The sequence below is a fragment of the Triticum urartu genome, chromosome 3 (genome assembly GCF_003073215.2).
Source record: "Triticum urartu cultivar G1812 chromosome 3, Tu2.1, whole genome shotgun sequence".
Classification (NCBI taxonomy): domain Eukaryota; kingdom Viridiplantae; phylum Streptophyta; class Magnoliopsida; order Poales; family Poaceae; genus Triticum; species Triticum urartu.
Genome location: NC_053024.1, coordinates 325775047 through 325800050, shown reverse-complemented (window position 1 = coordinate 325800050; position 25004 = coordinate 325775047).

Genomic DNA, 25004 nt, shown 5'->3' with positions numbered 1-25004 from the left:
TGAAAAGGACTAAGGATATGTTTCTCGTTTATGGAGGTGACAAAGAGCTCGTCGTAAATGGTTACGTCGATACTAGTTTTGACACCGATCCGAATGACTCTAACTCACAAACCGGAGACGTATTTATATTGAATGGTGGAGTTGTCAGTTGGTGCAGTTCCAAGAAATGCGTCGTGGCGGGATCTACGTGTGAAGCGGAGTACATAGCTGCTTCGGAAGTGTAACGCCCTCGATGCGGCTATATCTCCCATGTGTCGAAGCACGACTTAGAGGCATAACTGCATTGAAAGCAATGTCGCAAGTGAGGTAATCTTTACACAACCCATGTAATACATAAGGGAAGGAGATACATAGTTGGCTTACAATCGCCACTTCACACAATTACATGAATAAAGCATTACATCATCCAAATACAATCAAGGCCCGACTACGGAGCCAAAATAAAAGAAAACTACCCCAAACGCTACACAGATCCCCGATCGACCCCAACTGGGCTCCACTACTGATCAACTAGAACGAAACAACACAAAGGACAAGATCTTCATCAAGCTCCTCCTAAGCTGGGTTGCGTCATCTTGCACGGACTCATCGGCACCTGCAAGCCGGTTTTGGAAGTATCTGTGAGTCACGGGGACTCAGCAATCTCGCACCCTCGCGATCAAGACTATTTAAGCTTATGGGTAAGGTAAAAGGTATGAGGTGGAGCTGCAGCAAGCGACTAGCATATATGGTGGCTAACATACGCAAATGAGAGCGAGAAGAGAAGGCAAAGCATGATCGAGAAACTATGACCAAGAAGTGATCCTAGAACAACCTACGTCAAACATAACTCCAACACCGTGTTCACTTCCCGGACTCCGCCGGAAAGAGACCATCACGGTTACACACGCGGTTGATGCATTTTAATTAAGGTCAAACTTCAGGTTTTCTACAACCGGACGTTAACAAATTCCCATCTGCCCATAACCGCGGGCACGGCTTTTGAAAGTTCAAATCCCTGCAGGGGTGTCCCAACTTAGCCCATGACAAGCTCTCACGGTCAACGAAGGAATAGACCTCCTCCCGAGATATTTCGATCAGACTCGGTATCCCGGTTCTACAAGACACTTCGACAAGTTAAAACAAATCCAGCAACACCACCCAAATGTGCCGACAAATCCCGATAGGAGCTGCACATATCTCGTTCTCAGGGCACACCGGATGAGCAAGACGTCGGGTAGGCCAGCCCAGAGTTACCCCTGGTAGCCCCAGACATCGCTCGGTTGGACCAACACTCAGAAGAGCACTGGCCCGGGGGGGTTAAAATAATGATGACCCTTGGGCGCGCGACCCCCAAGGGAAAAGAAAAGGCTAGGTGGCGAATGGTAAAACCAATGTTGGGCATTGCTGGAAGAGTTTTTGCTCAAGGCGAACTGTCAAGGGGTTCCCATTATTACCCAACCGCGTAAGGAATGAAAAATCCGGGAACATAACACTGATATGACGGAAACTAGGGCGGCAAGAGTGGAACAAAACACCAGGCATAAGGCCGAGCCTTCCACCCTTTACCAAGTACATAGATGCATTAATTAAATAAGATATATAGTGATATCCCAACAAGTAAACATGTTCCAACAAGGAACAACATCGTTCCAACAAGGAACAAACTTCAATCTTCACCTGCAACTAACAACGCTATAAGAGGGGCTGAGCAAAGCGGTAACATAGCCAAACAATGGTTTGCTAGGACAAGGTGGGTTAGAGGCTTGGTTCAACAATATAGGAGGCATGATAAGCAAGTGGTAGGTATCGCAGCTTAGGCATAGCAAAAGAGCGAGCATATAAGCAAGCAAAGATAGAAGTGATTTCGAGGGTATGATCATCTTGTCTGAGATCCCGCAAGGAAGAAGAACGATTCCATGAAGAAGACAAACGGACATAGACGAACGGGTCCTCATAAATGTGACGTTACCGGAACCAACCCGAAGAAGCAAACACCTGAAAGAAGCACACAACATAGTAAACAACCAACACAAGAACATGATATGATATGCGGGATGCGGGATGTGATGCATATGCATGATTGGACAAGGAATGCATGAACCTGGCCTCAACATGGAAATCCAAGTGTGCCACTAGAAAGGTGAGATGAAATCGCTTGAAAACGATATAAAGAACGCCGGAATCGAAGTCACGGTTTGGAAATGGCAAGCAATTCAAATATGACCACGTTCTGCGATTTACAGCAAGTAGCCATCTAAATGCAACAGGATGAACATGCTACAGCACTCAAACATGACAAAAAAATACATCGCAGGGATCCACTCATGATGCTTATCAAAAAATGAACACTGAGCTACGGCCAATTCATCCATTAACAGGGTCAAACAAGCATGGCAAAAGTGCATTTGGTAAACAGATCTCAGACTTGGTGAAATTAACGCTTGTCTGGAATTTCAGATCAGATAGTACTCTTTGGAGCATGAAAACAATATGCTACATGACCTGATCATGGCAAAGTAAAGCATGGCATGGAGCTACTCAAAGAGCTTAACAAAAGTCCCTTAGTGACCTTGAGCCAAAAGGGATCAGAAAATACAATTGCAAGCATGTGAACATGGCAAAAACATAATCAGTTCTCAGACTTGGTGAAAACTGGAGCATGCTGAAAACAGATATCAAGTAGGCATGTTTACGAGCTCGATGCACTCACTATAGAGAAAGTCATGACAACCTAAGCATACACCCATCAAGAATACACATTATACAAGCTAGACATGGCAAGAACAATAATATAGCATGCACGGATCAATTACAACATCCTTGGCAAAATTGCTAACAAGTAGACAATCTGCCCAGATTCACGAAATAGCAAAAGTAGAGCTCAATTGACTCAAGCTAGGGTGCTCCATAATTGCAAACAAAGACATGGATGGATAGAGCACTACAAGATTAACAAAACATCCTTACTGATCATCCTCAAAAGAGGCACAGATCACTAGGAAACAACAAGAACATATGGCATAATGAGATAAACAGACCTAGGACTTAGTGGAAATGCTATGTCCCTGAAATCTGCATTAACGAATGCTCCACTTTGCAAGCTCATGCTAGTCACCACACACATCACAAAAATACATGGGTTGCACCTCTGGAAAGATGGAAAAATATATAACAAAACTCATGAAGAGCTCACGGGCATATCATGCACACAATAATCATGGCAAAAATGACAAATATCTAATTGGAGCAGCAGATCTGACAATTATCTCAAATAGCACTCTTCCAACAGCATTTCAGGCATCAAGATGAACTCAAATGAAAATGATGCAATGAGATGAAATGATGTACTCTCTGAGACGAACATTTTGATATGCTATATGCCCAAAACGGAGCTACAGATGCGGAGTTACGATGCGATGAACAGGAGCAAATGGATCTGGGAATTTTGGTGACTTAGTAGAAATATACCCTAACGAGAGGAAAAAAATACACCGGGCCGGAGGGAAAATGGGCCGGCGGGGGCGGAGCTGGGCCGCGGCCCACATGGCCGGCGTGAGGTCGTCGTCCCGATCCCGCCTGGATTCGGGGAGACAGGGGCGGCGGCGGCGGTTCCCGGCGCGGCTCCGGCGAGCTCGAGGCGCAAGACGGCTGGAGGAGGCGCGAGGTGCCTGGATCTGGCGGCGGGCGGCCGGATCCAGTCATCTCCGGTGAGGGGTGGCGGCAGGGACGCGGAAGCAGCGAGCTTCCGGCGAAGACGGCTGCACCGGCGATGGCGGCACCGGCGGGAAGGGACCGCGTCCAGTACGCGCGGTGGCGGCGCTTGAGCATGGCGGCAGGGCAGGCGCTGGGCGGCGGCGCCGATCTGGGCCCGCGTGGGCCCGTGATGGGCTCCGCGGGCCGGCGGCGCGAGGAAGGCGGCGGAGGACAGGTGGCGCGACGCGATTCGTCCGACGCGGCGGCGCGGACATTGTCCGGCGTGGGAGGATTTGTCCGGTGGCGCGAGGGGAGGGATTTTAGGGTTTGCACCGCGAATTTCGGAGGGGGTCACATATTTATAGGTAGAGGGAGCTACGAGAGTCCAAATGAGGTGCGGTTTTCGACCACGCGATCGTGATCGAACGATCGAGATGATGGAGCAGGTTTAGGTGGGTTTGGGGCCAAAATGGAAGGGTGTTGGGCTGCAACACACACGAGGCCTTCTCGGTCCCTCGGTTAACCGTTGGAGCATCAAACGAAGTCCAAATGGTACGAAAATTGACAGGCAATCTACCGGTAGTAAACCAAGGCCGCTTGGCAAGTCTCGGTCCAATCCGGAAATGTTTAATCCCCACACACGAGAAGAAGGTAGAAAGGACCACCGGAGGAGATAGGAGCGCCGGAATGCAAAATGGACAACGGGGAAGATGTTCGGATGCATGAGACGAACACGTATGCAAATGAAATGCACATGATGACATGATATGCTATGCATGACACACAAGAGATGACAAGGCAACAACAGCGAATAACTGGACGACACCTGGCACATCGGTCTCGGGGCGTTACAGGAAGTAGCAAATGAAGGAGTTCATATCCGATCTAGGTGTAATACCTAGTGCATCGGGTCCAATGAAAATCTTTGGTGAAAATACTGGAGAAATTGCCTTAGCGAAGGAATGAAGATTTCACAAGAGAACCAAACACATCAAGAGATGCTTCAACTACATTCGTGATCAAGTCAAGGAGGGAGACATAGAGATTTGCAAAATACATACGGATCTGAATATTCCAGAACCGTTGACTAATCCTTTTCCACGACTAAAACATGATCAACACCAAGACTCCATGGGTGTTAGAATCATTACAATGTAATCTAGATTATTGACTCTAGTGCAAGTGGGAGACTGAAGAAAATATGCCCTAGAGGCAATAATAAAGTTGTTATTTATAATTCCTTATATCATGATAAATGTTTATTATTCATGTTAGAATTATATTAACCAGAAACTTGATACATGTGTGAGTATATAGACAAAATAAAGTGTCCCTAGTATGTGAAAGTGCGTTATATCGACTAAAGGGGGGGGTGAATAGGCGATTTTTATGAAAGTCTTCAAAACATGGAAGTTTCGAAGACAAACAATAGAAATAAACCTATTACCATGCAGCGGAAGGTAGACTACACTAGGCAAGCCAAAGTCAAGTGTTCAATGAAGTGAAAGCACAATGACTAATAGCAGCTAGGTAGTAAGGATCAGGTAGGAAGATATTATGATGCCAATCAGAACAAGCAGTCACACAGTGAAGACAAGAGATAGTGCAATCTTACAATGACTTCACAAGGACCAACAGTATGTAAAGGGAAGGGAAGGATGAAACCAGTGACTCGTTGAAGACAATGATTTGTTGGACCAGTTCCAGTTGCTATGACAACTGTACGTCTGGTTAGGGCGGCTAGGTATTTAAACCTTAGGACACACAGTCCCGGACACCCAGTCCTGAACACGCAGCTCAGGACACCAGTCCTCACCGTATTCCCCTTGAGCTAAGGTCACACAGACCTCGCCCAATCACTCTAGTAAGTCTTCAAGGTAGACTCCCAAACCTTCACAGACTTCGTTCACCGGCGATCCACAATGACTCTTGGATGCTCAAAACGCGACGCCTAACCGTCTGGAGGATTCACAGTCCTCAAGTGTAATAAGTCTTCAGATCACACAGACAGGAAGACTTAAGTGATGCCTAACACTCTTTGGCTCAGGGTGGTTAGGGCTTTATCCTCGCAAGGAATTCTCTCTCAAAGGCTTCGAGGTGGGTTGGTCTCAAATGACAAAAGCCGCACTCTAACTCTGAGCAGCCAACCGTTTATGGTTGTAGGGGGTGGGCTATTTATAGCCACTAGGCAACCCGACCTGATTTGTCCGAAATGACCCTGGGTCACTAAGGAACTGACATGTGTTCCAACGGTCAGATTTCAAACACACACGGCAACTTTACTTGGGCTACAAGCAAAGCTGACTTGTCCGGCTCTGGACAAGATTCGCTCTCATAGTCTTCGCTCGAAGACATAGGTTTTGGTTAAGCATCACTTCAGTCATCCTAATTGGTTCTCTTGGACCCCACTTAATAGTACGGTGGTTCCTATGACTCAACAAAGAAGAAAAAGAACTACGAAAGATCTAAGTCTTCGAGCTCCATATGCTTCATGCGACGTCTTCTCGTGTCATAGTCTTCAATGTGAATGTCTTCACATACCACCTTTGACATCAATGTCTTCATACATTTTTAGGGGTCATATCTGGTAGGAAAACCGAATCAATGAGGGACTTCTACCTGTGTTATCCTGCAATTCTCACAAACACATTAGTCCCTCAACTAGGTTTGTCGTCAATACTCCAAAACCAACTAGGGGTGGCACTAGATGCACTTACAATCTCCCCCTTTTTGGTGATTGATGACAAACTAGTTGAAGTTTTCAACGGGGAATATAATATGTGAGATTGTAAAAGGATAAGGAATTGTCTTCATAAGTTTTAAGGGCTCCCCCTGAAGATGTGCATATAAGTAATTTGCTTTTGGAATGCAAATGCACATGGCAGGTTGTACTTGTGGAGATCCTCTTCAACTTATGATGACAATCCACTATGCATGTGAAGATATGTAAAGATAATGACATGCATAATGGAAAATGGACGTCTGCAAAATGATCTAAGTGCGGAATTTATTATCGCACATGCGGAATTTATCATCACATCACAAGGTAGCAAATAAGTAGTAGACGACCAACGAGAGTTTAAGCGTTACAACTCAAACAATTGAATGTATCAAAACGAGAGTTGTAAACACTTGGCAAAATATAAAGTAACCGCCCATAGGGACCCACTTGAAGACTATCAAACTCATATGCTTCTCCCCCTTTTGTCAGTAAGGACCAAAAAGGTTTGAAGACATAGAGCATCTACTCATTCCCATGAAGAGTAGGTGAAGCAGCAGGGTCGTCGGTGGTGTTCGGCGGTGCAAAAGAACTCGGAGCAGTGTCGAAGCGTGCTAAAGGAGGGGGTGGTGAAGTAGCATCGTCTTCGTCCTCGATCACTCTGGCATTCACAGTTGCCGAAGAGGAAGAGAACTCAGAGTCTTCAAGAGATGGAGTTCATCACAGCACTGCCCTTCGAGGAGGTGTGGTGTCAAATTTGAAGCGTTCAGATAAGCCATCCTCTTGAAGATCATCTTCAGAGCACATAAGCTTCAGCCCTTTCCATGTGCGTCGAGAGGTTTCATGTGCAACAAAGGCATTCTTGGTGGCAAGATTGCGAATGCGGTTGACATCCACCAAGAGGCTTTGCATTTGGCACTTCAACCAGTCATGATGCCTATCCTGTTTCTGATGAAGAGCCACTAGAAGCTCTCGGTCATTGAGAACACGAGTGTGCTTCTTGGGTCGTTGGGCAATTGTGCTTTTGGTGGCTTCAGTAAGGGAAGGATGTGGTGCACGTGTAGTTCCAGCCAAAGGATAAACACGAGTGACTGCTTCAACTCCTTCCATGTGCTGAGAGAAACTTTGATGCTCCGCATTCTGACGACTAAGAGGCTCCTTGGCAGGCTCAGGATAAATAGCTTCAACGGACATGTCCACATCAGGCAGAAAGATCCGATGATTGCGAGCAGATGGCTGATATGAGATAGCAGAGTGGAGTTTAACTAGCCGCATTATCCACGGAGCGTAGAATTTCAAGCCAAAAAGATCATAGCCTGATGCAACAAGTTGGCGGATGAAGAAGTCTTGTGCATTGAAGGATTTGCCATGAAGAATATAGAAGACCAAAGTCTTCATTGCACCTTCCAGCTTGGCATGGGTAGAATGTCCTTTGATAGGCCAGAGAGTTCGCCTTATGATGTGATAAATAGTCTGTGGCAGATACTCAAGATCTTCAACAAGGAACTCCTTAGGATATGGAGCATCTTGTGGCAAGGGCTTCATCATACTGAGCATCTGGCTCATGTTTGGTTCAGGCTTCTGAAAGATGCTCTCCATAGCTTCATTGTGAAGCTGACAGCCAGGTTCGTAGAGATCGCCATGAGTGGGCAGACCAGTGAGCTCAATGATGTGAAAGGCTTTGGCTTCATGATGAACATTTCCTGTCATCCACTCCAGGACCCAAGTCTTCGGATCTCTGTTGTACCCACGGATGTGAAGTGTGGCATAGAATTGGAGCAGCAACTCTTCATTCTAGTGCTCTTGGTCGGTGAAAAACGGCAACAATCCAACCTCTTTGAAGCAATCCAGAGCTTCTTCCAGACAGGGAAGACCAGCTATTGCTTCGATGTCAAGGCGCTTATGTGGGAAGATGTGACCTTGATTGTACAGAATGCAGGAGTAATAGCTTTGCTGCGGATAGCTCCAGAACCGATCAGAAGATATTCTCTCCCTTGAGTAGGGGTTCTTGGAGCTATTGAAGAAAGTGTTGTCTGCTTTGAAGCCGTTGACATTGAAGGATCCAGGTGCTGATGCAGGGCCTGGAAACCTGGGCAACCTTGGAATTGGCTTCTGGACCTGAGGCCTATGCTCAACATGATATTCAAACTGAGGACCAGCAGCAGGCACAGGAACCGGAGCAGTAGTATTTGCTTCCTGACTTCTGGTTCTTGGGTTGGTGGAGGCTCCACATTTGCTTCAGCCATGATAGCGTCAGTGGCTTGATTGATGTTGGTGGTGGCAGCCTCAAGCTTTTCAACCTCCACTTGATGAGCCGGAGGGTCGGTCACAGTCACGTTCTCCTTGAGAACATCTTCTTGGTGAGACGGGGGTGTAGCAACTATTGGGGTTTCTTCTTCATCGGCTGATGCAGCCGGAATGTCTTCAGCAGCTTTAGCTTCAGACTCGGAGAGTGGAGGCCTTGGTCCTTTGCGAAGCCTGCGTAACGTTGGCGACGCCTGTGGAGTTGGAGTTGGCTGGGCCTCGAATTCATCTTCCTCTTGTGCTTGTGGGTGATCAGCCCATGATGCATCCTGAGCAATTGGCGTCAGAGCACGTCCAATGCTGATGAGTTCGCTGTGCGTAAGCACAGGCAATGATACCTGTTGGTGCTCGATCTGAGGAAGAACTGCATCATCTTCAACATGGTCATGGTGACCAATGTCTTCAGCAGCGCTGGGATCAGCTGCTGGAAAGTCTTCAGCTTCATGAGCCTCTGTGGAAGCAGGCTCATGGACAGTCAGCTGGCGCTCTTGGTGTTCGGTAGGGCGAACCATGGAGATGGGTTCAACAATTAAGGGCTCTGTGGGAGCAGCCCGTTCCTTCTTGGTCTTCCTTTTCTTCCTGGAGGGAGCAGCATCAGAGGCTTCAGAATGTTTCTTCTTTCGGGCTTCAGCCTCAGCAGTCCTTGCCTTCTTCAGTTCTGAAGCGGTAGACCTGGCTTTTGGCTTCGAGCCAGTCATGCTAGTGGGGAAGACAATGGGATCTTCTTCTTGCCTTGGTGTGGGTTCGGCCACACTGGGCTTCTTCTTCTGCTGCTTTGCAGCCATCCTGGGGTCGATGCCAGGATGACCAAGGGCCTTGCGCTTCTCGGCCTCATTGTAGGCTTGCACACTCTTGTCAGCCAGGACCTTCATTCGCTCACGAGAACCATGAGCTTCTGCACGTTTCTCGAGAAAGGCTTCTTTGAGCTCGTGCAGCATGATCTCGAAGTTCTTCACCTCTTGCATGCTGAGCTTGGCCATATGCTTCTTGAACCGAGCTTTCTCAAAGTCAATCTTCTGCTTCAGTTCAACGATGCGCTGGGCTATAGCTAACTCTGAAGCAATGGCACCATGGAAGGCAACACTGAGGCCAATGGGAAGTTGCAGATCTTCAAAGCTGAGGTTGGGCGTGTCAAACCACTCATCGATGAAGTCGTGGATGATTGCCATGTCAAAGAGAGGCAAATTGTTGAAGATTTCTGCTTCTTCTTTGCTCTTGATAAGTTGCTCAAGAGCGTCATCTGTCAGATCTTCATCACTGGACAGATCAATGGTATCATTGCGCAAAATAGCAGCAGCTGTCAGTTCTTGGCCGGTGTGTGGCAGAGGCATCTTGACTTTCTAGGGCTTGGAGATGCATGACAAATCTTCTGACTGCACATTGTCTTCAGGAGGTGCAGTAGCCAGTGGCTTCGCCCGTGAGATTTTTGGTGCAGAGGCAGGCTTTGAAGCTTTAGGCTGCTTCTTTGGCTTCGGCTCTGCAGGCGCTTCATCTGATTCAGCGTCATCTGCAGGCTCATGCACGGCTGTCCCTTGAACAATGATATGAGTGATGAGACCTTCTAAGTTGTAGAAGGGCCCAACAAGATTGGGTTCAGCTTCGCGAGTTCCATCCGCACGGGGAGCAGAGGGACCAGGGTTTAAGTCTAATCCCAAAGACTTCTTGTTTTGCTTCGCTGAGTTCTGGGCAAACTGGAAGTTGCGCTTGAATAGATTGTCGTCACGACACCATAGCAGTGACGATGGGTCAGCATCCGCAGGCTGTGGTCCACGGACCATGCAGGGATAGAAGCCTTATTCAATGGCTTCATCTCTGGACCTGGGTTGAAGATTTTTGTATAGGATGTCTCCCCATGGTCGCTTGATGGCATTTTTTTCAGCATACTCCTTTGTCACAAATCCGTACTTGAACCACTGTTCTGCCCAATATCATCGAATCCATTGGATTCGTGTCTTGCACTGATTGTAATCCTCTTCTGGATCTGTCTTGTACAGTTCTGAGAGGTCATCGGGCAGATCTCTTGATGTATCACCTCGATGTTTTCTGCCACCCTTCCTTGCTGATTTCTCTGCAGCCATGAACTTTAAACTGAATCGCTTCAATACGTTCAAAGGCTTCAAGGGCTTTCGCTTGCTGGACAAACAGGAACTGGCTTCGGGAGAATTTATGTGATGCTGTAAGAATTCTGCAAATGAATGCAGACTATGAGAACCAAGGGATTCTCCCACGGACATGTACCTGTGACAGCATTAAGGTGCGAGGGAAGGGGAAGAGGTCATATGCATTCTCAGAAGATTTTGAAGATAAATCAGTTTAGAAGACATTAACCTCATCCTGCGAAGACATTCACTCATAGATAAGGAGTTGGTTCCAGATTTGTACGAATCCACGGATCAGTACAAGTGAGGAATCTAACTACTTTGTGAAGCATAAGTGAATATTCTAGGCATATTATGAGATGCAGTATGAAGTGGATTCAACATGTGTGAACAAAAACCACTTGTGGTAGAAAGTGACGAATCTATAGGATCAAAGGGGCCGTAAAAAGGAAGTTTTATTTACCACACATAGAACTGCTAGACGGAGTGGAAGAGGAGGCCGAGCAGTCCGATCATCCGTGCCCTAACTTGGCGACGGAGGACACCTACGGCGATGGCGGAGAAGATGATGTCCGCGGTCGGCGTGAAAACGGCATCGGAGAGGTTCCCGCAGCTAAGCGCTTCATCGCCGGCGTCGTCGAGGGCTAGCGGTGGCGCTAGGGTTCGTGCGAGAGTGGAAGAAGAGATAATGACTGTGGTGTAGCGTGTATTTATAGGGACAGGGGCGGCATAGTGTTATTACATAGGTGCCCCTGGCAATTCACATTGTGGAACACGTGGCCATCATGCAGCATATCGGAGGTTATTCCAGGTCCCACGCATGCCTGGATTATTGGGTGGTCATTCCCACTTCTTCGGGTTTCAGGTTAAGGAATTAGCATTGAAAGCGGACTTAATGTTTGTCTCTATATCTTCTGCTGACAAGGACGCAGAGAAGACAGTTGACAGTTTCAAAAGAATGCATATGATTTGGAGAGATAGAGTTTGAGATAGAAAGCATTGAGAGGTTAGGGTCCGATCACATTCACTTAGTTCAAAAGATTCAACAAGAAGACATAGCTATAAGTGAATGTTGTAGAGGATAGAACACTAGTATACATATATAATCATCATAGTGAAGACAATCATGAAGACATGTTAAGATGAAGCCAAACCAAATGTGAAGACATAGCAAATGTAACGCCATGAGGGAAACACTTCAAACAGAACATTTGGTGGTGGCGTGACCCACCGTATAGGAAGTATTAGACCCAGACACGGCGCACAATTATCGTGGCGCTCCGAAGTCAAATTCCTCATTAATGTACTCACACTTAGAATGCATGTCTTCATTGATTGAAGATATACTTTACTTTGTGTGTTGCGCATCTAAGTCACCATTATGCATAAGTGTTAGGATGTGTGCCTGATCACAGGACATTTGAGGATTCCAAGATATTTATCTCACACCGTAACTTGCAAAATCTCTTCTCATCTGAGGGCTTGGTGAAAATATCTGCCAATTGCTCTTCAGTGTTGACGTGTATGATATCAATATCTTCCTTCACAACATGATCTCTGAGAAAGTGATGATGAATCTCAATGTGCTTTGTCTTCGAGTGCTGAACTGGGTTATTGGCAATCTTGATGGCGCTTTCGTTGTCGCAGTAGAGTGGCACTTGCTTCAGATGAATGCCATAGTCTTTGAGTGTTTGCTTCATCCACAGAAGCTGAGCACAGCAAGATCCGGCAGCAATGTATTCAGATTCAGCAGTGGAGAGAGATACACAGTTCTGCTTCTTTGAAGACCAACATACAAGTGATCGTCCCAGAAAATGACATGTGCCTGATGTAGACTTGCGATCCACCTTGTCACCAACATAATCAGCATCCGAGAATCCAACCAGATCGAACTCTGAGCCCTTAGGATACCATAATCCTAGAGTTGGGGTGTAAGCCAAATATCGAAGAATTAGCTTCACAGCTAAGTGATGCCATTCCTTTGGTGCCGCTTGGAATCGAGCACACATGCAAACACTAAGCATAAATAAAGTAAGGAACCAATCATGGAGTGGTATACCTTTTGATTGAACTCTTTACCATTGTCGTCGGGACCCAGATGATGTTTGGCTGGCATTGGCGTCGTGAAGCCTTTGCAGTCTTGCATACCGAACTTCTTTAGGTAATCTTTAAGATACTTCTCTTGAGATATAAAGATGACATTGCGTTGCTGTCATATTTGAAGACCAAGGAAGAACTTCAGCTCTCCCATCATGGACATCTGGTATTGCTCTTGCATCATATATCCAAATTCTTCACTATATCTCTGATTGGTGCAGCCGAAGATAATGTCATCCACATATATTTGGCACACAAACAGTTCACCATCATATGTCTTCGTGAAGAGCATGGGGTCAAGGGAACCAGGTGTGAAGCCTTTGCTCTTCAGGAAGTATTTGAGTGTGTCATACCAAGCACGAGGGGCCTGTTTGAGGCCATACAGTGCCTTGTTGAGCTTTTATACCATGTCAGGATGTTTTGGATCTTCAAAGCCAGGCGGTTGTGCAACATACACTTCTTCTTCAATCTTGCCATTGAGAAAAGCACTCTTCACATCCATTTGATATAGAAGTATGTTATGATGATTTGCATAGGCCAGCAGTATGCGTATGGCTTCAAGTCGAGCCACAGGAGCAAATGTTTCATCAAAGTCAATCCCTTCAACTTGAGTATATCCTTGAGCAACGAGGCGAGCTTTGTTTCTGACAACTTGACCATGCTCATCTTGCTTGTTGCGATATATCCATTTGGTGCCAATTATATTGTGCTTCCGAGGATCAGGACGCTTAACCAGTTCCCATACATTATTCAACTCAAACTGTTGATGCTCTTCTTGCATAGCTTGAATCCATTCAGGTTCCATGAAGGCTTCTTCAACTTTCTTGGGTTCTGTTATTGAGACGAATGCGAAGTGCCACAGAAATTTGCTAGTTGTGTTGCCCTTGAACGAGTGAGCGGACCAGGTGCATTTCTGCTATCAATTATTCTCTCAATCTGCACTTCATTGGCAACACGTGGATGCACCGGACGAAGATTTTGCTCTGGCTGATCATTGTCATTATTGGAGGGATTGTCTTCAGGCTGAGCATTGTCTTCAGGTTGATCAGGTGCGGAGATGATAAGTTCCTCTTCGGGTTGAGCTTCAGAGGGTATGATTTCTCCAGTTCCCATAAGTTTGATTGATTCACTGGATGGAACTTCATCTAGCACATTTGGCAGGTGCTCTCTTTGTGAACCGTTAATCTCATCGAACCGCACATCCACTGTTTCAACCACTTTATAACGAAAGAGATTGAAGACTCTATAGGAGTGCGAATCCTTTCCATATCCAAGCATAAAACCCTCATGTGCTTTTGGTGCAAATTTTGAAGTGTGATGTGGATCCTTGATCCAGCACCTGGCGCCAAATACTCTGAAGTAACTGACGTTTGGCTTTTTCCCAGTGAGAAGCTCCTAAGATGTCTTGTTCAGAAGCTTGTAAAGATAAACACGGTTGATTTTATGGCATGCAGTATCAATGGCTTCAGGCCAGAATTTTCTTGGAGTCTTGTATTCATCAAGCATCGTTCGGGCCATCTCAATCAGTGTTCTGTTCTTGCGTTCGACGATGCCATTCTGCTGTGGCGTGTACGGAGCTGAGAATTCATGTGTGATGCCCAAAGTGTCAAGATATGTATCAGGGCCAGCATTCTGAATTCAGTGCCATTGTCACTTCTGATGTGCTTTATCTTGGCGCCATAGTTGTTCATTGCTCAATTGGCGAAGTGTCTGAAGACATCCTGCACTTCAGTCTTGTAGAGGATTATATGCACCCAAGTATATCTAGAATAATCATCAACAATGACAAAGCCATAGAGACAAGAAGTAGTAGTAAGAGTTGAGTAATGAGTGGGACTGAAAAGATCCATGTGGAGCAGTTCGAAGGGTCGAGTTGTTGTCATGATTGTCTTCGAGGGATGCTTGGCCCTCGTCATCTTTCCTGCTTCACAGGAACCGCATAAGTGATCTTTCTTGAATTTGACGCCCTCAATGCCTATGACATGCTTCTTCTTTGCAAGGGTGTGCAGGTTCCTCATGCCAGCATGCCCTAATCTTCGATGCCAGAGCCAGCATTCTGAAGCTTTTGCCAGAAGACATACGACAAGCTGTCGTCCTGCTGAGAAATCTACCACGTAAAAATCATCTTTCCTATACCCTTCAAACACTAGAGATTTGTCAGATTCCATTAGAACAAGACAACGATATTTTCCAAACATCACGATCATATTTAAATCGCAAAGCATTGAGACAGACATTAAGTTGAAGCCAAGGGATTCAACAAGCATGACTTTATCCATGTGTTGATCCTTTGAGATTGCAACTTTACCTAGACTCAATACCTTACTTTTACCAGTGTCAGCAAATGTGATGTGACTCTTGTCGGATGGACGTAAGGTTGAGTCCATAAGAAGACTTTGCTTGCCAGTCATGTGATTTGTACACCCACTGTCAATAATCCATTCTGAAGCTGCTGGTGTCGTACCCTACAGTGCAGTTAGGGGATAGGCTTCACGAAGAGAATTGTGAAGCAAAAACATTTGACGAACCAGTGGGTTATGAAAGCTTAGATCGAGATTAGGACTGATAGGGAGAGTAGCAAGCGATTCAGGAACGAAGTACATAATAAGACCATTCGGGCATTTGATCTTGCGCCCTACAAGATGTTTAAGGTCCCCAGCAATAGCGTCAGACGATTTTGGTTTTCTGCTGGAGACCCTTCCCTGCAAAAGAGAGTTAAGATTTCTTAACCACCCACATCTTTAAGGGTGGCTTAGAAGCAATAAGTCTAAGTGCAGGATCTGAGAACTTTGGCTTTGGATCCCTAGCAAAAAGTCTTGCAGGAGGACAATAGTACTCATAAGAATAAGCAGAATAGTTCTTGGTCTTATGAACATGGCGGTTTGATGAACCGTGCTCATATTCATAGGCCTGAGTATGGCTTCCCTGTAAAACATTTGCGTTAGTGCGACTCAGGTGAGTCCTCTGTCTGTATGAAGCCTTTGGACCGTATGAAGCCTGTGGTCTGGGGTTTGTCTTCTTCACCTGTGGTGTCATGATGACATTCACAGGAAGATTCTCCAGACACCTTTTCAGTACCCAGATCTTCTTCATAGGCGGCCCATTCCTATAGTTAGTACAAATATACCTGGCAAACACTTCACCATTATGATTCTTAAACAGTTTATAGTTTGCATCAAAGGATTCATCAATGACGATGGGATTAGCACAAGTGAAGCCAGATAGGGTGGATGGATCTGCTGAAGGTTCCTTTGCAGCAACCCATGTGGTTTTGGGGTACTGCTTAGGTTTCCAGTAAGAGCCATCAGCATTCATTTTCCTTTTGAACCCAACACCCTCTTTCCTAGGGTTTCAGTTCAGAATTTGCCTTTTGAGGACATCACATAGTGTCTGATGCCCTTTGAGACTTTTGTACATCCCTGTTTCAAGCAATGTCTTCAACCTAGCATTCTCATCAGCAATAGCAGTGGTATCCTCAGCAGAGGGGTTAGTTCCCACATCAATAGTTGAAGATATTACAACAGTAGCATCAGTAGAACATTCAGCAACAGAAGTAGCATTATCACGCTCAATGCATTTTAGACATGGTGGTTCAAATCCTTCCTGAGCGGAACTGATCTATTTGGCGCGAAGTGACTCATTTTCCTTTTGAAGATCTTCATGAGCCGCTATCAATTTCTCAAGATCTTGCTTCCTTTGAAGATAATCATAGGAAAGCCTTTCATGAGTTGTTGAGAGCATTTCATGACGACCTTCAAGTTCCTCATACTTAACATGAAGGTTTTTTATGTCTTCAATTAAGGATTGAGATCGAGTCATTTCAGCGTCTAGCAGATCATCGCTTTTGTCTAACAGTTTTTGAATATGTTCCATAGCTTTCTGTTGTTCAGTTGCAATTTTAGCAAGTGTTTTGTAGCTGGGTTTGGAATCACAATCAGAGTCATCTTCACTAGATGTTTGATAGTGAGTGGTGCGTGTGTTTACCTTGGCACCACGTGCCATGAAGCAGTAGGTAGGAGCGGAGTCGTCCTTGTCATTTGCATCGGTGTCGGTGATGAAGTCGTTGTCTTCAGTGTTGAAGATGGACTTGGCAATGTATGCTGTAGCCAGACTCGCAACCCCAGAATCGGACTCCTCCTCAGACTCCACCTCCGCCTCCTCAGATGCAGACTCCTCCTCTGAATCCATTTCCTTTCCAACAAACGCATGGGCCTTGCCAGATGAGCTCTTCTTGTGTGATGAAGACTTGGAGGCAGACTTGGAAGAAGACTTTGAGTATTTCTTCTTCTTCTTGTCGTCAGAGTCATACTCCTTGCTCTTCTTCTTCTTGTTGTTCTCATTGTCCCACTGCGGACACTCAGAGATGTAGTGGCCAGGTTTCTTGCACTTGTGGCATGATCTTTTCTTGTAGTCATAAGCAGAAGCTTCATCATTCCTTGAGCTTGATCGTGAAGACTTTCTGAAGCCTTTCTTCTTGGTGAATTTTTGGAACTTCTTCACAAGCATAGCAAGCTCCTTTCCAATGTCTTCAGGATCATCAGTACTGCTGTCGGATTCTTCTTCAGATGTGGAGACAGCTTTTGCCTTCAAGGCACGAGTTCGCCCATAGTTGGGACCGTAGATATCTCTTTTCTCAGAAAGCTAAAACTCATGTGTGTTGAGCCTCTCAAGTATGTCAGACGGATCGAGTGTCTTGAAATCAGGACGTTCATGAATCATCAGGGCTAGGGTGTCAAACGAACTGTCAAGTGATCTCAGGAGTGTCTTGACGACTTCATGCTTGGTGATCTCAGTAGCGCCGAGGGCTTGAAGCTCATTTGTGATGTCAGTGAGTCGATCAAATGTGAGCTGGACATTCTCATTGTCATTTCTCTTGAAGCGGTTGAAGAGGTTGCGAAGGACACTGATTCTCTGATCTCTCTGGGTTGAGACGCCTTCGTTGTCCTTTGAGAGCCAGTCCCAGACTAGCTTAGATGTTTCCAAAGCACACACGCGGCCATACTGTCCTTTGGTCAGATGACCACAAATGATATTCTTGGCAGTAGAGTCCAATTCAACGAACTTCTTGACGCCAGCAGCAGTGACACCTTCTCCAGCCTTGGAACGCCGTTCTTGATGGCATACCATAGGTCGACGTCAATGGCTTCAAGATGCATGCGCATCTTATTCTTCCAGTAGGGATATTCAGTTCCATCAAAGACAGGGCATGCAGCGGAGACTTTAATTATCCCTGCAGTCGACATAGCTAAAACTCCAGGTGGTTAAACCGAATCACACAGAACAAGGGAGTACCTTGCTCTGGTACCAATTGAAAGTGCGTTATATCGACTAGAGCGGGGTGAATAGGCGATTTTTATGGAAGTTTTCAAAACGTGGAAGTTTCGAAGACAAACAATAGAAATAAACCTATTACCATGCAGCGGAAGGTAGACTACACTAGGCAAGCCAAAGTCAAGTGTTCAATGAAGTGAAAGCACAATGACTAATAGCAGCTAGGTAGTAAGGATCAGGTAGGAAGATATTATGATGCCAATCAAAACAAGCAGTCACTCAGTGAAGACAAGAGATAGTGCAATCTTACAATGACTTCACAAGGACCAACAGTAAGTAAAGGGAAGGGAATGATGAAATCAGTGACTCGTTGAAGACAATGATTTGTTGGACCAGTTCCAGTTGCTGTGACAACTGTACGTCTGGTTAGGGCGGCTAGGTATTTAAACCTTAGGACACACAGTCCCGGACATCCAGTCCTGAACACGCAGCTCAGGACACCCAGTCCTCACCATATTACCCTTGAGCTAAGGTCACACAAACCTCGCTCAATCACTCTGGTAATTCTTCAAGGTAGACTCCCAAACCTTCACAGACTTCGTTCACCGGTGATTCTCAATGACTCTTGGATGCTCAGAACGTGACACCTAACCGTCTGGAGGATTCACAGTCCTCAAGTGTAATAAGTCTTCAGATCACACAGACAGGAAGACTTAAGTGATGCCTAACACTCTTTGGCTCTGGGTGGTTAGGGCTTTATCCTCGCGAGGAATTCTCTCTCAAAGGCTTCAAGGTGGGTTGCTCTCAAACGACAAAAGCCGCACTCTAACTCTGAGCAGCCAACCGTTTATGGTTGTAGGGGGTGGGCTATTTATGGCCACTAGGCAACCCGACCTGATTTGTCCGAAATGACCCTGGGTCACTAAGGAACTGACATGTGTTCCAACGGTCAGATTTCAAACACACACGGCAACTTTACTTGGGCTACAAGCAAGGCTGACTTGTCCGGCTCTGGACAAGATTCGCTCTCATAGTCTTCGCTCGAAGACATAGGTTTTGGTTAAGCATCACTTCAGTCATCCTAACTGGTTCTCTTGGACCCCACTTAACAGTACGGTGGTTCCTATGACTCAACAAAGAAGAAAAAGAACTACGAAAGATCTAAGTCTTCGAGCTCCATATGCTTCATGCGACGTCTTCTCGTGTCATAGTCTTCAATGTGAATGTCTTCACATACCACCTTTGACATCAATGTCTTCATACATTTTTAGGGGTCATCTCTGGTAGGAAAACCGAATCAATGAGGGACTTCTACCTGTGTTATCCTGCAATTCTCACAAACACATTAGTCCCTCAACTAGGTTTGTCGTCAATACTCCAAAACCAACTAGGTGTGGGACTAGATGCACTTACAGTATGCCTCTACTAGACTAGCTCGTTAATCAAAGATGGTTAAGTTTCCTAACCATAGACATGTGTTGTCATTTGATGAATGGGATCACATCATTAGGAGAATGATGTGATGGATAAGACCCATCCGTTAGCTTAGCATAATGATCGTTATGTTTTATTGCTATTGCTTTCTTCATGACTTGTACATATTCCTTTGACTATGAGATTATGTAACTCCCAAATACTGGAGTAATACCTTGTGTGCTATCAAATGTCACAACGTAACTGAGTGATTATAAAGATGCTCTACAGGTATCTCCGAAGTTGTTTGTTGGGTTGGCATAGATCGAGATTACGATTTGTCACTCCAAGTATCAGAGAGGTATCTCTGGGCCCTCTCAATAATGCACATCATGATAAGCCTTGCAAGCAATGTGACTAATGAGTTAGTTTGGGATGATGCATTATGGAATGAGTAAAGAGCATTGCTGGTAACGACATTGAACTAGGTATGAAGATACCGACGATCCAATCTCAGGAAAGTAACATACCGACGTATGTTGTCATTGCGGTTTGACCGATAAAGATCTTCGTAGAATATGTAGGAACCAATATGAGCTTCCAGGTTCCGTTGTTGGTTATTGACCGGAGATGTGTCTCGGTCATGTCTACATAGTTCTCAAACTCGTAGGGTCTGCACGCTTAACGTTCGATGACGATTTGTTTTATGAGTTATGTGTTTTGGTGAATGAAGATTGTTCGGAGTCCCGGATGAGATCACGGACATGACGAGGAGTCTCGAAATGGTTGAGAGGTAAAGATTTATATATTGGATGATAGTATCAGACACCGGAATGGTTCCGGAATGTTTCGGGTACATACCAAAGTACCGGGGGGTTACCGGAACCCCCCGGGGGGAAGTAATGGGCCACATGGGCCATAGGAGGGAGGCAAGGCAGCCCACAAGGGGGTGGCGCGCCCCCCCATGGGGAGTCTAAATTGGACTAGGGGAGGGGGCGCGGCCTTCCCCCTTTTCCCCTCTGATAGAAGGAAGGGGGCGAATAGGACTAGTAGCCTCCTCCCCTCTCCCTCCTTTATATACGGGGGCGGGGGGCACCTCTAGAGAACATCAATTGTTCTTAGCTGTGTGCGGTGCCCCCCTCCACTGTTTACTCCTCCGATCATATTGTTGTAGTACTTAGGCCAAGCCCAGCGCGGATCACATCAGCATCACCGTCACCACGCCATCGTGCTGATGAAACTCTCCCTCGACACTTTGCTGGATCAAGAGTTCGAGGGACGTCATCGAGCTGAACGTGTGTTGAACTCGGAGGTGCCATGCGTTCAGTACTTGATCGGTTGAATCGAGAAGATGCTCGACTACATCAACCGTGTTAAACAAACGCTTCTTCTTTCGGTCTACGAGGGTACGTGGACAAACTCTCCCCCTCTCATTTCTATGCATCTCCTAGATAGATCTTGCATGATCATAGGAAAAATTTGAAATTGCATGCTACGTTCCCCAACAAAACCTCCCCGTGGGAATAACCCGCCCCTTACTCATGCTCAGGTGATTGTGGATGAGGCGAGAGCCCGTCGAGAGGGCTTATCAGCAGCCTCGGGTGACCCCTTCAACCTCATTGGGAGACGGGACAATCTCTAGGACGGTTGGAGTGTCGTGTTTGGTGCCACCCTAACGTAACGAACGTCTGTCTAAGGATTTCAAGGGTCCTTGTGAAGTGCCCAATTATACAACTGATCTCCCCCCTGAGGGCTAGATTGAGAGCTATGAGCTAGCCATGGAGATGTTGGATGTCAGTGACACAGTCTGTGCCAAGTACTTTACTATGATGTTGGATGGGCCAGCTCGTACATGGTTAAAAGGATTGCCTCCTAATTCCATCAATTCATGGGCAAAATTGAAAGTGTGTTTCATTAAGAGTTTTCAAGGGACATGCAAACAACCTCTGACAATTATTGATCTAGATAACTGCATGCAGCGTGAGGATGATTCTGCCCATCAGATAGTATTGTGATGAATCAAGCAGTTCTGGTCTTGGAGAAGAACTGTCATTTCACCCCTCTTAAGTAGAAGCTTGGGCGGCTTAAGCGTTATTGTAATGACATGGGTGAGCTAATGGCAGCTCTCATTAAATATGCTGACTCTGACAGCACCAAGGACCTTGGATCTGATGTGGAGAAATCGAACAAAGGCAAGAAGAATGGCAATGGTAGGGGTCAGCAACGGAATGTGGCAGGACATAACGGCAATAACCAGGGAAATAGTGGTAAGCGACGAAACCCCAATGGCGGGTCAGATCTTGTAATTAACACCAACACAGGGTATAAAAACCAGCGCCGTAATGGTAATGGTAAGCCATTCTTTGGAGGAATTTTTTAATCTTGAAGCAATGCTCAACAACCTTTGCCCGAAACATAGTGTGCCTAATAAGCCAGCGACTCATGCCTGGAAGGATTGTTTTATGTGTAAGAGTACATGAATTACAGTTATAATGAGAATCATGGTAACAATAATTGCCCGCCTAGCGGGTCAGGATCTGGTACTCCGAGGTCCGGCTTTGGCGCTGGCAGCTCAAATTCTGGCTATCAAGGTCAAGCTAACCATGGTGGTCATAATCAGCAACTGGGTCAGGGCAACCAGTAGTAAAATAATTAGACATGATATCAGAGTAACCTAAAGAAGCTTAACGGGTGTCAATACCACGTTTTCACTACAAGTCTCTACAAGCGAGATCGGAAGGTTCGTAACCGTGTGGTCAATGTTGTTCAGCCGACAGTACCTCAATACTTATGATGGTCAGAATAACCGATCATGTGGAGTCAGGAGGATCACCCACCCCGGGTTGAGAATCAGGGTCATCTGGCATTGGTGGTAGCCCCTTAGGCTGGGGGTTATAAATTCACTAAGGTGCTTATGGATGGTGGCAGCAGTATCAACATCCTGTATTATGACACCTTTCGTCGGATGAACTTAACTGACAAAGATCTTAAGCCGTCCTCCATAGTCTTCCATGGTATAGTACCATGTAAGTCGGCATATCTTGTGGGAAAGATTGCTTTGGAAGTTGCCTTTGGGGATGACTATGACTACAGAGCAGAGACGCTGTGGTTTGAGGTGGTTAAAATCAAGAGTCCGTATCTTGCCTTGTTCGGACGGCCGGCTTATGCTAAGTTCAAGGCTCGCCCCTGCTATGTTTATTTACATCTCAAGATGCCAGGGCGAAAGGGTACAATTACGGTCCATGGTGATCGGAAAATCGCTTTGGAATGTGAGGAAGGAGACGCGGCTTATGCAGAGTCAGCTTGTGCTACTGAGGAGCTTAAGTTTTATACGAATAATGTTGACCCGGTGGATATGACCCCTTTGAGGAAGCCCACCACTAAGCAAGACCCTTTGTTGAAGTTTAAGTCGACTGATGATACTAAGCAGGTTGACTTTGTCCCTGGTGACTCATCTTAGCAGTTCACAGTGGGGGCTAATATGGACCCTAAATAGGAAAGCTCGCTCATCGAGTTCATCCGTGAGAATTGGGACATCTTTGCATGGAAACCTTCTGATATGCCGGGTGTACCGAGAGAATTCGCCCATTACACTCTGAATGTGGATCCGAAGTTTAAGCATGTTCAGCAGTTCCTTCGTCGTTTTCAATGAAGAACGACGTAAGGCTATCAGAGAAGAGGTATCTCGGCTCTTAGCGGCTGGGTTTATTGTCGAAGTTTTTCACCCTGAGTGGTTGGCTAACCTTGTGCTTGTAATGAAGAAGAACGGTACTTGGCATATGTGTGTTGATTACACAAACACTACTGCAGGATGCTACTAATGCGACACTACGATCAGAGACCGTTTGAGAAACTATGTGCGATGCAAAATGGTGTTGTATGAAAACCGTCAGAAATGTATAAAATGTTTGCGATGACGGATGCATCAAACACGGTTCAGGTTTTAGTTGCTTGTGCGATGAAGGTCACACGGTTCAGTTCAATTAACTATTTGCGAGGAGGAGGAACAAAAGAAACGGGCAGCCGGATGAAGGCGTGTGCGATACATAGCATACGGTTCACTCAGGTGAACTGTTTGTGATTAGGCAACACAAAAGAAACGGTCAGCCAGATCAAGGTGTGTGTGATTGAGGGCATACGCTTCAGAAGGATTAACTGTTTGCGATTAGGCAACAAACAGAAACGGGTTCCCTCTCAGAAGGTAGTGTATGTATGTCGTTTCACACACGGAGGTGACACGTTCCCTCTCAGAACCACGAGCCTTCTTGAGGGAAGCTCCGGTTTGCAAGAAGCTTACAGCAAAGCTTGTCCCAATTCGGGAAAAAAATTACCACAGCATGTTGGTGCCATGTCATGACACCATGCCAAGTTTCATGATTTTCAGGCGTGTTTTGGAATTACAGGAATTAAAAAACCAAGTTTCTCATTCTTTCCGGCCGAGCCACGACGCCCAGATGTTGGAATTTCACCCCCATCTCTTGCATGGGACCTAGAAATTCACCCAAGGACACACATATGATTTTTCAAACAACTTTGGTGCACTGGAGCCTGTGCTTGTAGTTCAAATTTGAATTATGCACATTAAATGCCCAACACTCAATTAATGTATAAAAAGGCGAAATGAACCTGGAATAATTCCAAAATTTAACACGGTACTTCTATTTGGTATAATGTAGCTGTGTAAAAAATTAAGGCGGGAGAAGGTAGTGTACGTGTGTCATTTCACACACGGAGGTGACACGTTCCCTCTCGGAACCACGAGCCTTCTTGAGGGAAGCTCCGGATTGCAAGAAGCTTACACCAAACCTTGTCCCAATTCGGCCAAAAAAATTTACCGCAGTATATTGGTGCCATGTCATGACACCATGCCAAGTTTCATGATTTTCAGGCGTGTTTTGGAATTACAGGAATTAAAAAACCAAGTTTCTCATTCTTTCCGTCCGAGCCATGACGCCCAGATGTTGGAATTTCACCCCCATCTCTTGCATGGGACCCAGAAATTCACCCAAGGACACACATGTGATTTTTCAAACAACTTTGGTGCACTGGAGCCTGTGCTTGTAGTTCAAATTTGAATTATGCACATTACATGCCTAGAAACTCAATTAATTTATAAAAAAGGCCAAATGTACACGGAATAATTCCAAAATTTAGCACGATACTTCTATTTGGTCTAATCTGCCTGTGTAAAAAAATTAAGGCAGGAGAAGGCATTGTGCGTATGTCGTTTCGCACACGGAGGTGACATGTTCCCTCTCGGAACCAGGAGCCTTCTTGAGGGAAGCTCCTATTTGCAAGAAGCTTACACCAAAGCTTGTCCCAATTCGGCCAAAAAATTTATTGCAGTATGTTGGTGCCATGTCATGACACCATGCAAAGTATCATGATTTTCAGTCGTGTTTTGGATTTACAGGAATGAAAAAACC